Here is a 23,754-nt window from a genome sequence, read left to right on the forward strand (position 1 = left end):
AGAGATCCATGCGAGGATGCTATTGTTAACTAATTCAAGGAGGGAGAGTTTGGAAGGCATTTGGACTGTGGGGATTGGGGAGGTGTGCAGAGTTGCTGGTATGTACCGCATTAATTATCATTCAATGATTTGCATATATTACAATCTATGCACAAGTGCATAATAGTGCATGTAATAACAACACAGAAACCAAATGAATGTGTGTATATGTACTAATAATGTCCCATCTGCTCTCTACAGAACAAGGACAACCCAGTAGTCAACCAGATGTAGCCAAAGGTATTGAACACATTTCAGTATGAAAGCAAGACTCAGAGCAGAGTTAAAACAGATCAAAAGGTCATTACCACCTTCTGCCAATTTTGCTGCCATTTACAGTCAATTAACAAATGCATTCCTCTTGCAGGAGAAGACATGTCTATTTTTCACCAAGTCAGAGAAAATATGACCCTAAAAGAATTTTCACAAATTGGATTTTTGTCTGCGTTGCCTAAATTTAATCTTTAAAATTAAAGGTTCTAAATTGGGGGAAGGCCGATTTTGATAGGATAAGGCAGGATCTAGCCAAAATGGACTGGGATCAGCTACTTGTAGGAAAATCCGCATCGGAGCAATGGGAGGCTTTCAGAAGGGAGATTGAGATCATACAATGGCAACATGTTCCCGTAAAGGTCAAGGGTGGTTCCAAAAACCACAGGGAACCTTGGATGTCAGGGGATATACGAGAATGGATTAGGAAAAAAAGGAGGGCTTTTGGTAGATACAAAAGGCTAAAGACGGAGGAAGCCCTAGAGGAGTACAAAAAGTGCAGGGGGATACTTAAAAAAGAAATTAGGAGATCAAGGAGGGGCCATGAAATAACACTGGCGAGCAAAATAAAGGAAAATCCGAAGATATTTTATAAGTATATTAAGGGTAAGAGGATAACTAGGGAAAAAATAGGGCCCATTAGGGACAAAAGTGGCAATCTGTGTGTGGAGCCGGAAGATGTAGGAGGGGTTCTAAATGAATTTTTTGCATCTGTTTTCACTATGGAGAAGGACGATGTAGACATAGAAATAGGGCGGGGGGACTGTGATATGCTCGAACATATTAACATCGAGAGGGAGGAGGTATTGGCGGTTTTAGCTGGCCTAAAAATGGATAAATCCCCAGGCCCGGATGAAATGTATCCCAGGCTGCTGTGTGAGGCAAAGGAGGAGATTGCGGGGGCTCTAACACATATATTCAGGACCTCTCTGGCCACAGGGGATGTGCCAGAGGACTGGAGAACCGCTAACGTAGTACCATTATTCAAGAAGGGTAGTAGGGAAAAACCGGGGAACTACAGGCCAGTGAGCCTAACATCAGTGGTAGGAAAATTATTGGAAAAAATCCTGAGGGACAAAATTTGTCTCCACTTGGAGAGGCAAGGATTAATCAGGGATAGTCAACATGGCTTTGTCAAGGGAAGATCATGTCTGACTAATTTGATTGAATTTTTTGAGGGGGTGACTAGGTGTGTAGATGGGGGTAACGCAGTGGATGTGGTATACATGGATTTCAGTAAGGCCTTCGATAAAGTCCCGCACAGGAGACTGGTCAAGAAGGTAAGAGCCCATGGAATCCAGGGTGCCTTGGCACATTGGATACAAAACTGGCTTAGTGGCAGAAGGCAGAGGGTGATGGTCGAAGGTTGTTTTTGTGACTGGAAGCCTGTGGCCAGTGGGGTACCACAGGGATCGGTGCTGGGTCCCTTGCTGTTTGTGGTCTACATTAATGACTTGGATATGAATGTAAAGGGTATGATCAGTAAGTTCGCGGATGATACAAAAATTGGTAGGGTGGTAAATAGCGAGGAGGGTAGCCTCAGTCTGCAGGACGATATAGATGGGTTGGTCAGATGGGCGGAACAGTGGCAAATGGAATTTAACCCGGAGAAGTGTGAGGTGATGCACTTTGGGGGGACTAACAAGGCAAAGGAATACACAATGAATGGAAAGACCCTAGGCAAGACGGAGGGTCAGAGGGATCTGGGTGTGCAAGTACACAGATCCCTGAAGGCGGCGGAACAGGTGGATAAGGTGGTAAAAAAGGCATATGGGATACTTGCCTTCATTAGCCGAGGCATTGAATATAAGAGCAAGGAGGTTATGATGGAGCTGTATAAAACACTGGTTAGGCCACAGCTGGAATACTGTGTGCAGTTCTGGTCGCCACACTACAGGAAGGATGTGATCGTGTTAGAGAGGGTGCAGAGGAGGTTCACCAGGATGTTACCAGGGCTGGAGCGCTTCGGCTATGAAGAGAGGCTGGGCAGATTGGGTTTGTTTTCCTTGGAGCAGAGGAGGCTGAGGGGGGACATGATTGAGGTGTACAAAATTATGAGGGGCATAGTTAGGATGGATGCTGAGGAGCTTTTTCCCTTAGTAGAGGGGTCAATAACTAGGGGGCATAGATTCAAGGTAAAGGGCGGGAGGTTTAGAGGGGATTTGAGAAAGAACTTTTTCACCCAGAGGGTGGTTGGAGTCTGGAGCTCACTGCCTGAAAGGGTTGTGGAGGCAGAAACCCTCACAACATTTAAGAAGCATTTGGATGTGCAGTTGAAATGCCATAGCATACAAGGCTACGGGCCAAATGCTGGAATATGGGATTAGATTAGGCAGGGCTTGATGGCCGGCGCGGACACGATGGGCCGAAGGGCCTCTATCCGTGCTGTATTACTCTATGACTCTATGACTCTATTTCTGTAATGCCTGATTTGGCAAATTAGGCTGCAGACAGCAGTTTTTCCTCATACGCCAGTAGCCTGGAACTAGCCTGGCTACAATAGTGATTTGAAGTTTAAATTAGTTATACATTATATATAATCTCATGTAGAAGGAGGTGACTGTGAGTGGTACCTCAATACCCCAAGGATCCCCATACAGTGTCAGTAGAAGTTTAATGACCTCACAAGATCAAAGTTAAGTGAGTTGTCAGGTAAGTAGTAGGAAAGCGTACTGAAGCAGAGAGAGAGAAATAGATGCTCCTTGCCCCAATATTCAATATTCCTTTGAGGCATCACATGGCATCTTCTTCCTTGCCCCAGAAGATCCAAAACACACAACATTAGCACACTGAATTCTCACATACTAGGTCCTTGTTCCCTTCTACCTACTGTTATTACCATTCATTCCATGGATCCTGGCAGATTGTGACTGCAGGATCTAATGACTGCTACAGTCAGTCAATTAACAAAATGCATTCCTCTTGCAGGAGAAGACAGCATATAATGCCAGGGAATGGCGTACCACTGGGGTGGAAGCACAGACATCCACACATTAACTCATCATGAAGAGGAAGCACAGTCAATCATTGTAATCAACTCTGGTCTGGTAATTGGAGATAGATGTCTGGGAGTCAATATGATTTTAGTGGGCTTGTCATCACATACACCTTTTCTTATATAATGTTTCTATACATTCTTCTATCTGAATTGAACTTTGAGCTATTGAGCACTGGTTACTTTGAGATATTTCAATATAATCTCACAACATTATCAGATACAGCAGGGATGGGAAGGACTTTCGTGTTTCACTTTCTGAACCTGCATTTCTATGACTTGGCATATTCCATCTTTGACTGGGAGATAAGATGCTGGCACATGTGCTATTAAACAAATGAACATAGTATCTAAGCAAACTTACAACTAATTGGAAGCCCTCAACACATGGTGACACCTTAGCAGCGGGCAACGGGAACAATTCCTACCAAGCCACAGGAATGCAATTAAAAAGCACTCAACTAGTTGCTTAAACATTATCATTATTGCTGCTGATGATTGAAATAAATATCTCAATGTACCAGAAAACCAACATTAAACCCCTAACATTTTTTTTATTCTTTCATGGGAGAGCGATGTTGGTATGCTGACTCTATATATCTATACTGTCAAATCGGCTTCTTTAATTTGCTGAAGAATCATAGGCCCTGATATTTACGGGTAGGTGGGGAGGGTGCGGGGGAACGTTGGCAATTGGGGCTGGGGTGGGGGTGGGGGTGGAGAGGACTGCTGATTGGGACTGGGGGAGGCCGAAGACTTCCTTGAGGGGCCTAGGGAAACACTCCTGCTCCTCCTGGTGCACAAGTAGTGCTGAAAGAGGCACTTACCTTTTGGAGCCAACAGCTGCCGCCTCTCTTTCACTGCCAAGTTTCCCGACCCCTGGGAAACCCGTGCAGCAGCAGCACATTTTAAATCGGGCTCCCATTTGCACTGTGGGAGCCTGATTTAAATATGTTAATTAAGCAGCCCACTTCTCCACAGCAGGACACTCGGACTCCCCCATATCCGCCACCGGAAAAAAGGTGGCAGGTGCATGCTCGGCACGATGGGGGTCACTTTGCGTATATTTCACTTAGAGGATACAAGTAACATCCCAGAAATAGCTGTAAATTAGGAAATGGAAGGGAGGGAGGAACTGATGAAAATTACAATCACCAGGGAAGTGGTACTGAGCAAATTGTTGGAGCTGCGGGCTGACAAGTCCCCGGGTCCTGATGGACTTCATTCTAGGGTCTTAAAAGAAGTGGCTAGTGAGATAGTTGATGCGTTGGTTTTAATTTTCCAAAATTCCCTAGATTCGGGGAAGGTTCCATTAGATTGGAAAATAGCGAATGTAACTCCTTTATTCAAAAAGGGAGGGAGACAGAAAGCAGGAAACAACAGGCCAGTTAGCTTAACATCTGTCATAGGGAAGATGTTAGAAGCTATTATTAAAGACATTATAGCAGGGCATTTAGAAAAGTTCAAGGTAATCAGGCAGAGTCAACATGGTTTTGTGAAAGGGAAATCATGTTTAACCAATTTATTGGACTTCTTTGAGAAAGTAACATGTGCTGTGGATAAAGGGGAACTGGTGGATGTACTGCACTTAGATTTCCAGAAGGCATTTGATAAGGTGCCACATCAAAGGTTATTGTGGGAAATAAAAGCTCATGGTGTAGGGGTAACATATTAGCATGGATAGAAGATTGGCTAGCTGTCAGGATAGAGAGAGTAGGCATAAATGGGTCATTTTCTGGTTGGCAAGATGTAACGGGTGGTATGCCACAGGGATCAGTGCTGGGGCCTCAACTTTTTACAATTTATATAAATGACTTGGACGAAGGAATCGAAGGTATGGTTGCTAAATTTGCTGATGACACAAGATAGGTACGAAAGTAAATTGTGAAGAGGACATAAGGAGGCTATAGATAGTTTAAGTGAGTGGGCAAAGATCTGGCAAATGGAGTATAATGTGGGAAAATGTGAAATTGTCCATTTTGGCAAGAAGAATAAAAAAGAAGCATATTATCTAAATGGTGAGAGATTGCAGAGCTCTGAGATGCAGAGGGATCTGGGTGTCCTAGTGCATGAATCGCAAAAGGTTAGTATGCAGGTATACCAAGTAATAGGAAAGCTAATAGAATGTTATCATTTATTGCGAGGGGAATTGAATACAAAATTAGGGAGGTTATGCTTCAGTTATACTGGGCATTGGTGAGACCACATCTGGAGTACTGTGTACAGTATTGGTCTCCTTATTTAAGGAAGGTTGTAAATGCGTTGGAAGCAGTTCAGAGAAGGTTTACTAGACTAATACCTGGAATGGGTGGGTTGTCTTGTGAGGAAAGGTTGGACAGGCTAGGCTTGTACCCACTGGAGTTTAGAAGAGTAAGAGGTGACTTGATTGAAATATATAAGATCCTGAAGGGTCTTGACAGGGTGGATGTGGAGAGGATGTTTTCTCTTGTGGGAGAATCTAGAACTAGGGGTCACTGTTTAAAAACAAGGGGTCGCCCATTTAAGACAGAGATGAGGAGAAATTATTTCTCACAGAGGGTCGTGAGTCTTTGGAACTCTCTTCCTCAGAGGGCGGTGGAAGCAGAGTGAATATTTTTAAGGCAGAGGTAGATAGATTCTTGATAAGCAAGGGGGTGAAAGGTTATCGGGGGTAGGCAGTAATGTGGAGTAATCAGATCAGCCATGATGTTATTGAATGTTTAACCAATTTATTGGACTTCTTTGAGAAAGTAACATGTGCTGTGGATAAAGGGGAACTGGTGGATGTACTGCGCTTAGATTTCCAGAAGGCATTTGATAAGGTGCCACATCAAAGGTTATTGTGGAAAATAAATATTCAAGGGTCAAGGGGCCTACTCCTGTTCCTAATTCATATGTTCACTTATTAATACCTTCCTGATCCTCTTCCGCCCATCGTAGGCGGGGGTGGGGGTGGGGGGCTCAATATCAAGGCCATAGGCTCAGTTTTCTATCACTGAGACAAGAGGGCTTGCTTTAGGACACGGCTCCCCAATGAGCAGCAATGTAAACAAGCACCGTGACACATGTGGAAGCCTGTCACTGTGCTTCAGTCTTCAAACTGTGCACGCTCGCCCAAGCCTGACAAACCCCACTCGTGCCCAAATCCAGAGAGCTTATTAGTAAGTTGGCCATAATGAAGCATCATTGACCCCCAAAGTAAAAGCAAGAATACTGCTGGAGTTTAATCCATTAAAACGGTGCAGCCTACCTATTGGCAAGGCTCCTACTACTTGTCCCACTGGCACCACGCACCACCACATTGGCTGGCAGGTATTGTGGAGTTAAATAAGAAGCATCCCATCTGTAAGTAACAGGTCTACACACAATTAGCCAGGCTGGTAGGTCAGTCAGCAACAGTGCCCTGGGGTTTTAGCTGAGAGATTTATTTATATTTTAAATATATATCTGCGAGGAAGTCTGCACATGGTAAACAAAGCATAAAATGCGCGTCAGGCTGGACTGAGATGTACACAGTTCACAATACAAATGTTACATCGCTCCCACAGCATCAGACATGGCTTAGAAACCGGACATACAATTGATTTTATAAAATGCCAAACCAATTATCCGGTTCCTGATTTCTAAATAGAAGGTACTGGAGAACTTTTACACAAATTGAAAAATCTATTATACGCCCTCAAGTATGTAGGTTAACTTAATACTCAAACCGAATAACAGAGACACATATAATAAACACTTAAAGCAATTGCAAACAGAACAAACAGAGCCCAGCCAGTAGTAGTGCAAATAGCTGCAGCACAAATCCTACAAATTAATGTTCTTTGTTAAATGTAAGGAATGATATTTCCAAATCTCCCGCAAAGCTCAAACACCATGGGTAACAAGGTTCCGAATGTTATTCCAACAGGACTTACCACCGTGACACAGAACTACCATTGTCAAGGGCAACTGCGGGTGTGTGAAACATGCCCCTTGTGGGATGTGAAGTGTAGTCCAGACAACAGTCTCCACGACCATTGTTGTCCATTGTATGCCAGCTCCAGAATTTGAAGAGTAAAACCAGCCGGACTGTCCAGGGGCGCCGCATGTCTCACATTTCCTCCGAACGGTTTGATGTGTGGCTTTAATTTACCAAAACTACAGCCGAGAGAGAAAAGCAACGGTCCGGCGTCAGCGAGTTTAACATGCCAGTGTTTTGCTTTTGGACCGGACATCGCGATGATACCGTCTTCGTTCAAGAAATTTAAATCATGCCACTTGTTATTACTGCAAGAACTTTTTAATTTGAGAATTCACAACTTTACAAAATGTTTTAATAGGAAATTCATAAACAGACCAACGGAAAACAATAGATATATATCATCATCGTGATGGGAGAGTTAGAAAAGCGGGCTTTGATGGGCCGAGTGTCCTTTGCTCCCACAGACTTATGTTCTTCTGATGCATATTGCAAAATAGTAGACTGGCGACTTGAACGCAATCTGCAACGCAATATAGAGAATGATTAAATGCATGTAACAAAGTGATTTAAAGTCTTCATGTAATTAACGCTTTTATGCATCATATAAACACACTGCTGTGTGCCCTAGTCCTGGTGCTGGGATCTTGTGACTTATCAAGGCAGCCACTAATGAGGTATAAAATGGTGCATCTTCTTTGTGGTTTTCTTTATTTTTCGCCCTCAAAATATTTTAACTGCACCGCCCACGGAGACTCGCTCACTTAAATTGATTTGTCTTGGTAATAATCTCGATTCCGAAACACACGTGCCCCCCACCCCAGTTTGAACTGCTCGATTCTTGTTACTAACTAAAATAAGTTCCAGACTATTTTATGCGTTTGTTCACTTTTGAGTGGTTATTTTTTAATCCATTTAGGTAGCCGGTACTTGTCATTCAAGGTTTGCTCTATCACTGATTGCATTCTTTGTTAAAATATCTCCGACGGCAACCATGGCCATGCGTGAACCTTTCGCATATCATGTTATGCTGCATTAAATCGATAGTTTTATATATCAATATCAGTTCAAATGCAACGTTTATGCAGTTTAACACATGTTTCGCTTTGTGCAGTTATTTTGTTGCCATTTCACAATTGTTTCATTTGACCAAAAAATAAGCATTTCTGCAGATGCTGGAATCCTGAAAACAAACACAGGAGAAGGTAGAAATACTCAGCAGGCCAGGCAGCATAAATAGAGAAACAGCAATCAGTCAGTCCATGGTTCAGGTCTAAGATCTTTAAGTCTGTGAAGCGCTTGGGTAGAGAGCAAGAGCTGGTTAAACGGCAGAAGTGATATTCGCAGCAGACAAAAGGAGGCATAATGAGAAAATCAAAGAAATAAGTGACATATGTTTTATTTGACTAGTGTTTCTGAGATATGCCCAGTTGAGATAGATTAAAGATTATTTTGTTGCAGCAAAGATAAATTATAGATAGCATCTCATTTTAATGGAAGTTGATCTGATGCAGAGAGTAAAAGGACAGTGTGTCTCTTTAATATGACACTTGCACATTAAACTAGATAGCTTGGTGAGCAAGGTGCTGCACTGTGTACCACTTAGATTGTGAGTTTAACCCAGGGAAAGAGGATTAACATTTGTGACTGATTAAATGTGTCAAGCAGAGCAAAATGCGTAATAATGTATGATCCCACTGATAACTAATATTTGGAAGATTTCTATGTAATTCAAAACTTCTAAAATACAATGAAGTTAAAATGTAATTTCTACAATATGATTTCTATGTAATTCAAAACTTCTAAAATACAATGAAGTTAAAATGTAATTTCTACAATGTGATTTGATAGCTTCAGAAATCATCATTTGTAATTTACAGATTAATCTAAATAGAATTTTTTTGTATGTGCAATGTTTAATAAGAGAATCATGCTGTCAGTGCCCCTTTAAAAAAATTAATAGTTTAAATTAATTTTTGATTTAATCTAATTTTTTCTAATCTTTTAGAAATATTTTTGTTCAGATTATACGCTGTTGGCATTACTGGTTGAATTAGCTGGGAGCAGTTAGTGTGTCTGATAAAGCGTAAATTAACATCACGGATGCCACCAATAGCTCAGAGTGGTTCTTTTGGTCTTGCCGTTTATTTTATAACAGAATGGCATAAACTAGAAGTGCTTCAGTAATATGTTTGAATCTGCTGGTGCTGTGGATTCTATCTACCTCATTTAGTATTGTAGGGTAGGGGCAAATGTAGTTGCGCCACTGCACTTGTTCGTAAAACTCTATTTGAAACTTAATTTAGGTTAACCAGACTGTTGCTGATGTTTGGGATAACCCTGCACAGGTCGATGATCATGAAGCTATATGTTGGTCTGTTGGGTGGGGTGAATGTTCAGCTGGAAAAAAAATGTTTGACACTGGTGTTTATATTCAGCACCAATATTACCTCTTCAGGTTGTTCTTGGCAGCAGCACCACCTCATTAACAGTGCTGCTACTGAACCTGAGGCTGCTATTGTTAAGGAACCATTAACCTCACAAGTTCAGCAAAGTTAAGTGGTGGATATTGAGTCAAATTACAGAGCAGCCCATTAAGTGAACGACTGTGTCCTGGATAGTGTTGAGCTTCTTCAGTGTTGTCGTGGCTGCACACATCCAGGCGAGTGGTGGGAATTCCATCACACTCTTGACAAGCCTTGTAGATGCTGAGGAGGCATTGAGGGGTCAGGAGATGAACCACTCATTGCAGAGTACCTGCCCTCTGCCCTGCTCTTGTACACACAATGTTGATATAGCTGCATCAGTTAAGCTTCTGGTCGATGGTGACTCCAAGGTGTTGATGGTGGGGGACACAGTGATGCTTGTGCCATTGAAGGTCAGAGGGAGATGCCTAGGCTTTCCCTTCTTTAAGATGGTCTTTACCTGTAACGTATTAGGTATGACTGCTACCCACCACTTGTCAGCTCCAGCTTGGATGTTGTCCAAGTCCTGTTATAGGTTGGCATGGGCAGCTGCATTATTGAAGGAGTTGTGAGTGAAGCTGACAATTGTGGAATCATCAGCAAACTGCCCCACTCTTGACCTTATGATGAAGGGAAGGTCATTGATGAAGCAGCTGAAGATGGTTGAGGTGAGGATGCTTCCTTGAGGATCCCCTGTATCAATGTTCTGGGGCTGCAATGATTGCCCCCTGACATCCACAACCATCTTGCTTTGTGTTGGGTATGAATCCAGCCACTGATGGGTTAACCTTTTGACTCCAATCAAACTCAATTTGGCTCGGGCTACTTGGTGCCATACTCAGTCTAATGCTGCCTTGATATCAAGGGCTGCTGCTCTCACCTGGAATTCAGCCCTTGCATCTATGCCTTGATGAAGGCTGTGATGAGATTTGGAGCTTAATGGTTCTGAAGTAAACCAATATGAGGATTGGTGACCAGATTATTGGTGAGTAGATGTTGCTTGATGAGTTCCATCACTTTACTGATGATTGGGAAGAGTCTGATAGAGTGGTAATTGGTTCAGTTAGATTGATTGTGTTTTTTTCTGGATAAGACATACCTGGGTAATCTTACAGATTGTCAGTTAGATGGCAGTCTCATAGCTGCACTGGAACAGCTTGGCTAGGGGAGCAGCTTGCTCTGATGTAATACTTTATCAGGGCCCACAGCCTTTGCTGGAACCAGCACATTTAGCCACTTCTTAATAAGAACATAAGAAATAGGAGTAGGAGGAGACCATAAGGCCCCTCGAGCCTGCTCCGCCATTCAATAAGATCATGGCTGATCATTGAGCTCAACTCCACTTTCCTGTCCGATCTCCATATCCCTTGATTCCCCTAGAGTCCAAAAATCTAACTATCTCAGCCTTGAATATACTCAAAGACTCACCATCCACAGCCCTCTGGGGCAGAGAATTCCAAAGATTCACAACCCTCTGAGTGAAGAAATTCCTCCTCATCTCAGTCTTAAATGGCCGACCCCTTATCTTGAAACTATGCCCCCTAGTTCTAGACACTCCAGCCAGGGGAAACAACCTCTCAGCATCTACCCTGTCAATCCCCTTCAGAATCTTGTATGTTTCAATGAGATCACCTCTCATTCTTCTAAACTCCAGAGAGTATAGGCCCATTCTACACAATCTCTCATCATACGACATCCCAGGAATCAATCTAGTGAACCTTCATTGCACCACCTTCAAGGAGATAAGGAGACCAAAACTGTGCACAGTACTCCAGGTGTGGTCTCACCAGGGCCCTGTACAATTGTAGCAAGACTTCCTTACTCTTATACTCCAACCCCCTTGCAATAAAGGTTAACATGCCATTTGCCTTCCTTATTACTTGCTGTACCTACATGCTAGCTTTCTGTGTTTCTTGCACAAGGACACCCAAATCTCACTGAACACCAACATTTAAAAGTTTTTCACCATTTAAAAAATATTCAGTTTTTCTATTTTTCCTACCAAAGTGAATAACTGCACATTTCCCTACATTATACTCCATCTGCCACTTTGCTGCCCACTCACTTAGTCTATTTATATCCCTTCGTAGACTCTTTGAGTTCTCCTCACAGCTTCCTGTCCCACCTAGCTTTGTCATGCAGTGAACTGAATTGGCTGGATACTGGCATTTATGATAGTGGAGACCTTGTGACAAGGCCCAGTGAGATTGTATCTTGAGCACTTTTGGCAGAAGAAGATTGCAGTCACTTCAGCCTTGTTTCTTCCATTCACATGCTGGGCTCCACCAGGGCTGAATATGGAGAGGTTCATGGCGCCTCCTCCTCTTGTAATTCCCTGATTGTCCAACACCATCCTCAACTGGATTTGGAAGGACCAGACAGCTTTGCTAAGATCAGTTGGCAGTGAGACTACTTAACTCTGTCTATAGCTCGCTGCTTATGGTCTTTAGCTACTGTATACAGGTAACCCTGTATAGTCACTTCACTAGGCTGGTACCTCACTCTGAGGTATGTCTATTCCTGCTCCTAGCATATTCTTCTATGCTCTGCATTGAACCAGGGTTGGTCTCCAGGCTTGTATGGTGATCGAGGAGTGAGGAATGTGAAATGAGGTTACATATTGTGTGATATACACTTCTACTGCTACTGATGACCCACAGCACCTCATGACATTGGCATGCTAGATCTGTTCTCAATCTGTCTCATTTAGCACAGTGGTAGTGCCACACTACACAATGGAGGTGTTTATTTATTGTGGAGATGAGATTTTATCTCCAAAGAGACTGTGTGGTGGTCACTCATACCAATTCTATTGTAAACAGGCATGCCTATGGTAAGTAGGTTTGTAAGGATGAGGTCAAAAAAGATGCATCCTTGTGTTGGTTTCCTCACCACCATCTAATGCCCAGTCTGGAAACTATGTCCTTCAGTCATAGTGAAAGAGGAGGTAGCTGAGATACAAAAAATTGATAAAGAAGAGGTATTAGAAAGGCTGTCTGTACTTAAAGTACCAGGACTGGATGCATCCTAGGATGCTGAAGGAAGTAAAGGTAGAAATTGCGGAGGTACTGGCCATAATCTTCCAATCCTCCTTAAATACGGGGGTGTTGCCAGAGGTCTGTTACGCCCTCGTTCAAAAAAGGGTGTAAGGATAAACCCAGCAACTACAGGCCAATCAATTTAACCTTGGTAATGGGAAAGCTTTTAGAAATAATAATCAGGACCAAAATTAACAGTCACTTAGACAAGTGTGGATTAATTAAGGGAAAGCTAGCACGGATTTGTTAAAGGCAAATTGTGTTTAACTAACTTAGATTCATAGAATCATTACAGCACAGTAGGAGGCCATTCGGCTCATCAAGCCCGTGCCGACTCTCTGCAAGAGCACTTCAGCTAGTCCCAATCCCCTGCCCTTTCTCTGTAGTCCTGCAAATTTTTTTGCTTTAGGTACTTATCCAATTACCTTTTGAAAGCCATGATTGAATCTGCCTCCACCACGCTTTCAGGCAGTGCATTCCAGATCATAACCACTCGCTGCGTAAAAAAGTTTTTCCTCATGTCGCCTTTGGATCTTCTGCCAATCACCTTAAATCTGTGTCCTCTGGTTCTCGACCCTTCCACCAATGGGAACAGTTTCTCTCTACTCTGTCTAGACCCCTCATGATTTTGAACACCTCTATCGAATCTCCTCTCAATCTTCTCTGCTCTAAGGAGAACAACCCCAGCTTCTCCAGTCTATCCGCGTAACTGAAGTCCCTCATCTCTGGACCCATTCTTGTAAATCTTTTCTGTACCCTCTCTAAGGCCTTCCTGAAATACAGTGTCCAGAATTGAACACAATACTCCAGTTGTGGCAGAAGCAGTATTTTATAAAGTTTCATCACAACGTCCTTGCTTTTATACTCATCGGGGTCAATTTTCAGTGTGCCGTGGAGTCGGGATTGGAGGCGTGCGGGGGGTTAAATTCCCAAATTCTGGGGTCCTGACACCATCCCACCCAAAACCCACCTCCATGTAAGTTTCAGAGAAGGCGGGTACCCGCCCCGCACTGGGACCCGCCGACCCAAGGCGAGAAGGGATTAATGCCAATTAACTGCCTGTTAACAGGCAGTTTTTAGCCTAATCCCTATTTTGAAGGTTGTTGTGTGGGATTCCCGACGGCTCCAAACCACGCCAAGTTAGAGGAGTTGGGCCGTCGGGTTGAAGGACTTGGAGGGGTCGCGATGTCAGTGTTCAGGTGAGTGATGGGTGCATGAGTGCAAAGGTAAGTGTGTTTGGTGTGTGTAAAGATGTTTCAATTACCTGTACTTACCTTTACAGCCTTCCTTCCTCTAGGTTTCGGGAGTCCATCATTCAGCCGGCACAGAAAGCAGAATGGCTGCGATCTGTCAAAAGTGACAGCCTGCAGCTTTCAGTGCCAGTGAGATTTCTAACTGAGTCTGCGTAGAAAGACTCATGTTAGAAGTATGACTGTCAGTGTTTGACAGCTTCAAACAGCTGTGAAACGCTGATATTTCATCTGTCAACACGTCTTGACAGATGAAATTTCAGTCTGTGACGTCACCTGTTGCCAGGTGGCCCTTAATTGGCCTGCTGGGCGGACTCAACAAGGTCAATCAAGTTAAAATTGCGTGGATTGGCCGCATCTCGATGGAGGCGGGACTACAACCCAAAAGTTGTAGTCCCACCTCCTTCCCGACTTCTGAATGAAAATCCAGCCCTATGCCTCTATTTATGAAGCCCAGGATCCCGTATGCTTTTTTAACTGCTTTCTCAAGCTGTCCTGCCACCCTCAACGATTTGTGCACATATACCCCCAGGTCTCTCCCTTTAGATTTTCACCATTTAGTTTATAATGCCTCTCCTCGTACTTCCTACCAAAATGTATCACTTTGCACTTTTCTGCGTTAAACTTCATCTGCCACATGTCCGCCCATTCCACCAGCCTGTCTATGTCTTGTTGAAGTCTATCCCTATCCTCCTCACTGTTCACTATACTTTCAAGTTTTGTGTCATCCACAAATTTTGAAATAGTGCCCTGTATACCTAAGTCCAAATCATTAATTATTGAGTTTTTTGATGAAGTAACAGAGAGGGTTGATGAGGGCAATGTGGTTGATGTGGTGTACATGGACTTCCTAAAGGCGTTTGATAAAGTGCCACATAATAGACTTGCCAGCAAAGTTGAAGCCCATGGAATAAAAGGGACAGTGGCAACATGGATATGAAATTGGCTAAGTGACAGGAAACAGAGAGTAATGATGAATGGTTGTTTTTCGGACTGGAGGAAGGTACGCAGTGGTGTTTACCAGTGGTCAGTACTAGGACCACTGCTTTTCTTGATTATATATTAATGACTTGGACTTGGGTGTACAGGGCCCAATTTCAAAATTTGCAGATGACACAAAAAATTGGAAGTATAGCGAACAGTCAGGAGGATAGTGATAGACTTCAAGAGGACATAGACAGGCTGGTGAAATGGGTGGACACGTGGCAGATGAAATTTAATGCAGAAAAGTGCAAAGTGATATATTTTGGTAGGAAGAATGCGGAGAGGCAATATAAACTAAAGGGTACAATTCTAAAGGCGGTGCAGGAACAGAGAGACCTGGGGGTATATGCACACAAATCATTGAAGGTGGCAGGGTAGGTTGAGAAAGCGGTTAAAAAAGCATACAAGATCCTGGGCTTCATAAATAGAGGCATAGAGTAAAAAAGCAAGGAAGTTATGATGAACCTTTATAAAACACTGGTCCGACCTCAACTGGTCTGGGCACCGCACTTTGGGAAGGATTTGAAGGCCTTAGAGAAGGTGCAGAAAAGATTTACAAGAATGGTTCCAGGGATGAGGGACTTTAGTTACATGGATAGACTGGAAAAGCTGGGGTTGTTCTCCTTAGAGCAGAGAAGGTTGAGAGGAGATTTGATACAGGTGTTCAAAATCATGAGGGGTCTAGATAGAGTAGATAGAGAGAAACTGTTCCCATTGGCGGAAGTGTAGAGAACTAGAGGACACAGATTTAAGGTGATTGGCAGAAGAACCAAAGGAGACATGAGGAATTTTTTTTTACTCACTGAGTGGTTAGGATCTGGAATGCACTGCCTTGAGAGGGTGGTGGAAGCAGATTCAATTGTGGTTTTCAAAAGGGAATTGGATAAGTACCTGAAGGGAAAAAAAATTGCAGGGCTATGGGAAAAGGGCGGGGGAGTGGGACTAGTTGAAGTGCTCTTGCAGAGAACTGGCACGGGCCGAATGGCCTCCTTCTGTGTTGTAACCATTCTATGATTCTAGGACTTGGCCAGCTTGGCCAGTGGTGGTACTACTGAGCCACTCTGGGTGGTGGACAGTGAAGTACCCCACCCAGAGTACATTCTGTGGTCTTGCTTCCCTCAGAGCTTCCGCCAATTGATGTTCAACATGGAGAAGTACTGATTTATGAGGAGTAGTGGTAGGGGGTGATAAGCAGGACATTGCCTTGACTTTGACCTGAAACCATGAAATTTCATGGGATCTGGAGTCATTGTTCAGAACCTCCAGGATCACTCCCACCCAACTGTTTACCACAGTGCCTCTACATCTGGTGGAATTGGGCATATCCAGGAATGACGATGGAGCAAAAATTACAAATTCACAGTAATAATTACAAAAAATTATTTTATGGTTAATTAGAATCATGGTGACTGTTTTATCATTTCCACAAAAAAATGGATAGATTCATGGAATGTGATCACCAAACCATTGATAAAAATACTCACAACATGTAATCCCATGTAAAAATGAACAGAAATTGACTTATTCAGTCATCAGTAAACTAGGGGCTCTTGTTATAAACAGATGGAATCGTGGAAGGTAATCCCCAAACATTAATAAAAAGTAATAAAAACACAATTTGTCCGATTCAGCCACTACACACCAATGATCGTGATCATAATACAGTACCTATAAATGATTTTATTTCTAAGATTTATTTCTCCATCTTTTGACTTCTGTTTTTTCCTCCTTGTAAATCATTCCCTAAATCCTTAGCCAAGAAAACGGACCTGTTCTGGTGCTGTTCTGTAACTGGCCACTGGTAGCTCACTTGACGGATGATTTTCCCTGTCTCCCCCTCAGCGTCCCCTGAAACCCAGAGAAACTATGACCTTGTTTAGGCAATTGCAGATGTAAGTCTGCCTCTTATGCTGACTTTCATGGTTACTATTATATCATGCCAGTGGACTGCAAAAGCATCCTCTTTAAACATTGCTCCACTTCATATGTTTTACAAAAATAACTCTGAGAAAGTTATATTCCAGCTTCGAACATCAGGGAAATGCTAGGAGTGAGACAAGAGTAACACAGATTTCAAAAAACATTTAAACACATGGGGGGAGAAATTGACTATAGCCCCGTTTGGGGCGCCAGCCTCGCCAGGGTGCTAAAAGTAGCGCCCCGGAAACATTCGCGCCCGCGCACTGGAAATTGAGTTGTTGCACCCCAAAGGGAAGCGCGGTGCTACTGGAGGCGCCCCGCATCCCTCTTGGGGCGCTGCGAGTGAATATTGTGGTGCTACGTGCCGCAGCGCCACACGCTGCGGCACGTCGCGCTGCGGTATTGCAGGCCTTCCTCCTTCTTAATGGGGAGGGGCTTTGTGCAGCGCGGCCTGTGACCCAGCTGGGCCCCCGAGGATCAGGAGTGCAGGCAAAAGAGCCCGGCACCGAGGAGAAGTGCCGGGCTCTTGGAGCGCAGCCGGCACTCCGCGGGGGGGGGGGGGTGGGGGTTCAGGAGGCCGGGGATGGGAGCGCAGGCAGGTGCTGGCAGGCGGCCAACAACAAAAATGGCTGCCCCGCACCTCGCCTTTAATTTGCGCCTCCCCGGCCGCAGGTAGGCCCCCCCTGAACCGGTTGGACATAGCGTCTGGCGGTAAATCAGGGGGCGCTGCCAAATATTGCGGCCGGGGCATCAGCGGGGCGCTGCGCACACCGATGACGTCATCGGCAGCGGCGCAGCGCTAACAGTTAGCGCCACCACTAACGTCCCGCGGAATTTAGCAGGAGGTGTGGGCAGTGCCGCGCCCCGGCGCCAGTTGGCTTGCGACCCACTGAGCGCCCTCTTAAGGCACTAACGGGTGGCGCAACCTACTGAATTTCTCCCCCATGGAATTGTATTTATTTTTGGAAAGTGACATACATTAAAATGAATGACTTTTGTTCCCAATTAATACCATATGTATGGCTGGTATAGCAGCAGTCAATGCAAGATGCAGGCTGTCCACCTGGTAGTGGCAGGCCAGGAGGTAGGATCATGACTTAAATTTTGACTACATCTTTGATGATAATACATTTCTAAAATTTGTATAACCTTAATAACTAATGGTGCTCCCCATAGTTCCGCAGGTTTATCCAGTGAGTAGCTGAGCCATGCCGATTAGAACAGACCCAGGCTAAATCTGCGGTCTGTGCTAAATGAGCTGATTTTAGGTCAGGTGGTGATAACAGCAATTGGCCTCAGCACATCTGGAGTTAAGGAGGGAAAAAACAGACAGGTTCCTCCTCCTGATTGGATACCTGCCAGCTCACTGTCCAGGCTCACACATGAATAATGGCCACTTGGGTGAAGTACCAAAAGGCACCGAATGCCCTTGGAACTGTACTTTAACAAAGAGTCAACATGGATGAAATTGATCTTCAGCAGTAGTACTGAGCAGACAATGGCGAATCGGCAGCCTGTTTTACAACCTGCCCAATTTTGTTTTCCATTGAAATCAATCGGGCAGGGTGTAAAACAGGCCACCGATTCGCTATCGCTTGTTTATGTGATACTGCCAAAGACCAATTTTACCCCCAGTGTCTTCAGAAGAGAAGGAGAGAAAATTGGCAAGGAAAAAAATATTAAAAAAAAGTAATGCCTCTACATTAGAAGTAAGTGGAGAAAATGGACTTGTACTTTAAAATTTAGAATTGGATATTTAGTTTACACTTTACAGATTTTCAGACACCCACTCAAACACCAGACTGACAAGGCCAATACTGATGGCAACTCCAAGACAAAACATCTATAAATATAACTATGTGGGAAACCAGCTTCCTCTCCCTTTCCCTCTCCCTATTCCTAACCTTATCTTGATCCCATCAGCTCCACAGTAAATGGCTACTATAGCCTGACAAGGCAAGACAGAATAATCTATTTAAATAAATGCCAATATATGTGAGCCTAAAAGAATCTCGACTTTATTTACACATTAACACCTCTAAATGAATTGGTTCCAGCACCTTTGTTTCTTTTTGAATAATAATGAGACTAATTACTAATCCCTTCCCCCAACCCTGCTAGTTAATGGATTGGAGAACCTTTACTTGAAAAAAATGCCTCTTAAATTATCAACTCACTTTAAAGTGTATCACTAACAATTTTGAGATTAAAGGCAAACATCAAAATGTACCAGAACTGACAGAGTGGTATACTGAGGGCAGCAGAATAAAAAATGAATCTGTTTAATACTAGTTACTTAACCTTGAAAAGCTGTGACTGTTTCCTGCCTGAAAAGCTTGTGATTTCTCGTTAACTATTCATTATTTGTCAGGGACATCTGTGACCCACTCTTGTTACAGTATTACCATTTGAATTGACCTAGCAATACAACAGATTGCGGAATGGGCAAGTACACATCAGCATAAGCACATAAACTACTACAGAATATAATTAATGTCTGATTTAATGCTATCAAACAACACTGCATCTGAGCTAATTCGGGTGCTGAATGAGCAGATGTGGATGGACTGCCTACTCGCACTTCTTTCAAATTGGAAAAGCAGCCCTCCACATATACATGCCGACTACATGCACATGACAATTTTTCTTCTCATTTATTCTTTCCTTTCCAACTTAGGGTTGCCTTTTGTCTAGTTTTTAAATAGATAATAGGGTAATTTCCAACTTGTATCTGGACACAGTTCGTATTATGTAATTATTTTAGTAAATCAGCTTCCACGTATATACAGATGAAACTCAACTCTACCAGTTGACCACTACCGTTGACGCCAGAGCTGTTGCACTATCCAAGTCCTGATGACTTGCAACTTCCTACAACTCAGTGACCAAATTGAAACCAACTAGCTAAGCTCTTGCCGGGTCCTATGTGCCCCGCTGCTGACTCCATCAACCTTGGTAGCTGCTCATTTAGGCTCAGCCAATTATGCACAACCTCACCATTCTATCCAAGCCTGAGCTGAGCTAACACCCCACATCTGGCCTGTTTCCAAGGCCATGACTCCCAACTCTGGAACATTCCTGCTTAGGTCCCTACCTCCATCAATTTGCTGCCAAAACCCATAAGCACGCCTTCAGCACCTGAATGGTCAGTTTCTCTAATACTCTCTCCACCAGCCTTTACCCTTTGCAAATTCAGCTAATTCAGAACTCCACAACCTGGCTTCTTCTCCTGCATATAATCTGCATGTTCATCACCATCATATTTACCCTGCTTCCCTGGCTCCTTGTGCCTCAATAAATTGACTTCAAGATCCTCACTCTTGTTTTGAAATTACTTTGCAGCATTTCCCAATCCTATTTTGGTAGTCTTCTATGTCTCTATGTCCCAGCTCACATTCTCCTTTTGTCTGACTCCAGATTTCTTGCTCATTTCTCAACCCCTCTGTATAACTATTGAAGTTCAACCTTTCAATCACTACGCTCCTGCCCTCTGGAACTTCCTTCCAAAACCACTTTGCTTGCTACCTCTGTCCCTGCCTTCAAAACCCTCCTAAAAAACCTATCTCTTCAACAGAGGATAATTGGACCCATGGTGGGGAAGGGGGCTGTAGGGGGCAAGGAAGGGGAAGAGGGATATGTGGGAGAAAGATGGGGAGGCGGGGAACTAGAGAGAGGACAGGAGGAGGCAGAGGACAGAAAAGGAGAAGGAAAGGGGAGGAGTGGGGGAGGGAGAGGATAACGGGGGAGAGGGCTGGAAATGCTATTATAAGTGGGTAGAATTGGGTGCCAAGGGTTGGAAAGGGGTTCAGTGGGGTGGGGTTTTATACCTCGTAGTGAAGGGGAGGAGCCATGGGACTGAAACGCAACAGGCCAGACTGGAGATTTGGCAGTGGGGCTGAGCATCTGTAGGCTAGTCAGGCCAGCGATTGGGCTGGAGAATGAATAGGATGATGGGCCCATTGGGCAAAAATGCAGTGGAGGCAGAGGCCAAGGAGCAGCCCTGTAAATGACCTCAGTGTAGGTTTGCAAATAGAGCAGGAGCATCTGATGAGATTTCTGGTCAGGACTACAACACTGTCAGTGGATGGGGGTGGTACAGGTGTGATTTGTTTCTCCGGCCTGGGAAAATGCTCTCAACAAACTACAATACTACACGAGTATTACAGCTAACGTTAAGTAACAGGTCAAGCTTATTACCTTCTACAGGCATAACTGGTACTGCAAGTCAATATTGGGCCAGAATTTACGGTCAGTATGAAATGGACAGCAAGTGTGATCCGTCAAGTTCCGACTTGACAGATGAGCCGTACTGAATTGAAATCCTAATTGCTGGTGCAGAGTTGGGCTAATTGCCCACCAACTGCCCAGCAAATAGTATGAAAATTTTATGGCTGGTGAAAACAGGCACAGGGCCTGTTTGCACAGCATAAGGGGCTAACTCCTGACAAATCCAAGTATATATTTAATTTTAAAAGCTATATGAGGCTGGAAATGGAAGCATTTGCATATGATCCACAGGAGTTTGTCCACGAAAAGTATTTATTGTCCATGAAAAGTAAAGAACTGTCTTCCAATGGACTTTTGAAGAAAGCATTATTCTCAGGGATTTAAAATGCATTCTGCACACAACCAGACCCCAAAATCACAAATTTAAGTTATTTTCGAAGCACTGAAGTGCAAGGACTAACAATCTCTAATAGTATTAATGAGAGTCCTTCTGTTTGTTGGTTGGAGCAGTGGCCTACGTGATCCCAGGTACGCTTACATACACAGTGTGCCGCTGTGATCCATGGGCTACTACGCTGCCCTCTACTCCGCAGCATCTGACAGCAACTTCTCGGAGAAGGGTTTCCGGCAGGTAAGTGCACATTCAGTTTGGAGGCCGGCGGCATAATCCTTAATTACGCTGCCCACTGCAAAATCCAAGCCATTGACACTTTTAAAATGGGTTTTCCCATTGACAAACCCTGACATAGGAGTATTCAGACTCTTTTGAGATCGACTGTTGAAACCCATTCAGCATTTTAAACATATAATAATACTGAGAGGGATTCACGCAGGCAAAAGCTTATCAATTATGACTGTAGGACAAGGGCGGGGCATGGACTCAAACTAGCAAAAGGCCATATGTCAAGAATTTCTTCTATAAAAAATGAATAATTATCACACGTAATGGACTTTCAGGTAGAGTAATGGAGGTTTAAAAGCCGGGGAATATTTAAGAATCACCTGGGTGCTGTGATGGGTTTGGAAGGTCTTTGTGGACAGATAATCTAATATGACCTGAATGGCCTTCCTCACCTGCATTAATTTTGTGATCCTCTGATCAAAACAGGTAATGGCTTTTATTTTTCAAAAAGAATATATCACTTAGAATACACACACTGTAGCAAGGGGCTTTACACAATAAAGGTTGTATTATACACACCTTACTGCAAATAAAAATTGAGAAATATATTCAGTTCTGATAATTATAATTTGCATGCTGTCTATGTTTTTATAAGACAGCATGCAAATTAATCAATCATAATTTTTAAAAATCCATTAAAAAAGTTTACTTTCCATCTATTCTCTGACAGTGTCATTACATAACAGCTTTTGTCTTGATGAAAGTCATTTTTGGATGTGCGTTAAAACAAAAGTGGTTGTGTAATTTGGGAGTCAGGTTGGCATCCTCACTCCTGAGCATACTAAAGTGAAAACATCTCTAATAGGTAGTATCACATTGCTTAGGTCTCGTAATGGTGTAGTAAAAGCCTTATTTTAACAGTGCCCAGATAATCCATTGGATCTCCTGGGAACTTTTCAATCAGTATGGAATCACTTTAATGTTATGAGAGAAGCAGTGCTGCTGCCTGTGTTCTCTTAACATTAAAAATTGCCCACCTGGGAATGGAGCCCTGTGCCTGTGCAAGCACTTGTGCTCTTTTGTTACTAAAGTTCAATGCAAAGTGCAGCCCACAGCGTAACCTGGGTCTGCCAGCTGCCCATTGCACCATATAAGGCATGTTTATATCAACCTCTGTGCATCATGCTCCCATTTTACACTCCGTATCAGGGACTCAATCTCATGAAACACTGTCAGATACTGCTGCTAATATGGAGACCCAAAGTCTGAATGCACAGAACCAGCTCCATGCATTTACTTTAGTTAAACAGGTGCTCTTAATCTAAGTGCACATTCGCGGATCCACATGTGTTACATTTTGGTGCCGCTAACAGAGGAAAAACTACATGTCAGTCAGTGACTGCACTTCAGTAGTGTCAAAGTACCTACAAATAATGGTCTGAGACCATCAATACTATAAAGTCACTCTTAGATTACTTTCTGATTCTTCAGTTTTGTACTGATATGGTTGAACTAGCAACTCTAGAAACTCTTTTCTCTGAGGAACCCGACAGTATTGAACCACAGCAGAAAATCACATAGTATTGAAACACAGCAGTATATTAACAGATTCTGAATATCAGCACCGAGTATTATAGGTCAAAGATTAAATCTTAGATGTAAATGAAAGAACCCTCCTCAGACATATAGTGAATCGTCCAAAGAACTATTTTTCATGTCTTTTACTGTATTTTTTATTTCCAAATCACCATTCAATATATCAGTAACTACAGAATATGATAAAGCAGGTCTTTCTACTACTGACAAACTTTAAAACCATTTGTAAGAGGACCTTGCAGGAACTCAGGCTATGAGCTATGGAAACTGGAGCCACATTTAAACTACTTCAAGGGGCTAGAAATTTGGTGCATTTGCGCCTCTCGTTGGGGCCTCCGGGGGGTGGGGCGCTAATGGGGCGCAAACAACTTTTTGCCCAGGCGCTAACGACCTGCGCTAAATTCAGCG

At 43.4% G+C, this 23,754-nt stretch overlaps 1 long non-coding RNA gene across 1 annotated transcript in view; it reads right to left on the reverse strand.

Moving 5' to 3' along the window:
* Positions 1–6,635: 6,635 nt before the first annotated feature.
* LOC147121066 (uncharacterized) overlaps positions 6,636–23,754 on the reverse strand; it is a 427,228-nt gene continuing 410,109 nt past the window's right edge. The window contains exon 4 of the long non-coding RNA XR_015076321.1: positions 6,636–7,767. This is a non-coding gene — a long non-coding RNA (uncharacterized LOC147121066). The remainder of the gene's footprint in view (positions 7,768–23,754) is intronic.

The sequence above is a fragment of the Somniosus microcephalus genome, chromosome 3 (assembly GCF_052327205.1).
Source record: "Somniosus microcephalus isolate GS21.2 chromosome 3, FLI_Smic_1.0, whole genome shotgun sequence".
Taxonomy (NCBI): domain Eukaryota; kingdom Metazoa; phylum Chordata; class Chondrichthyes; order Squaliformes; family Somniosidae; genus Somniosus; species Somniosus microcephalus.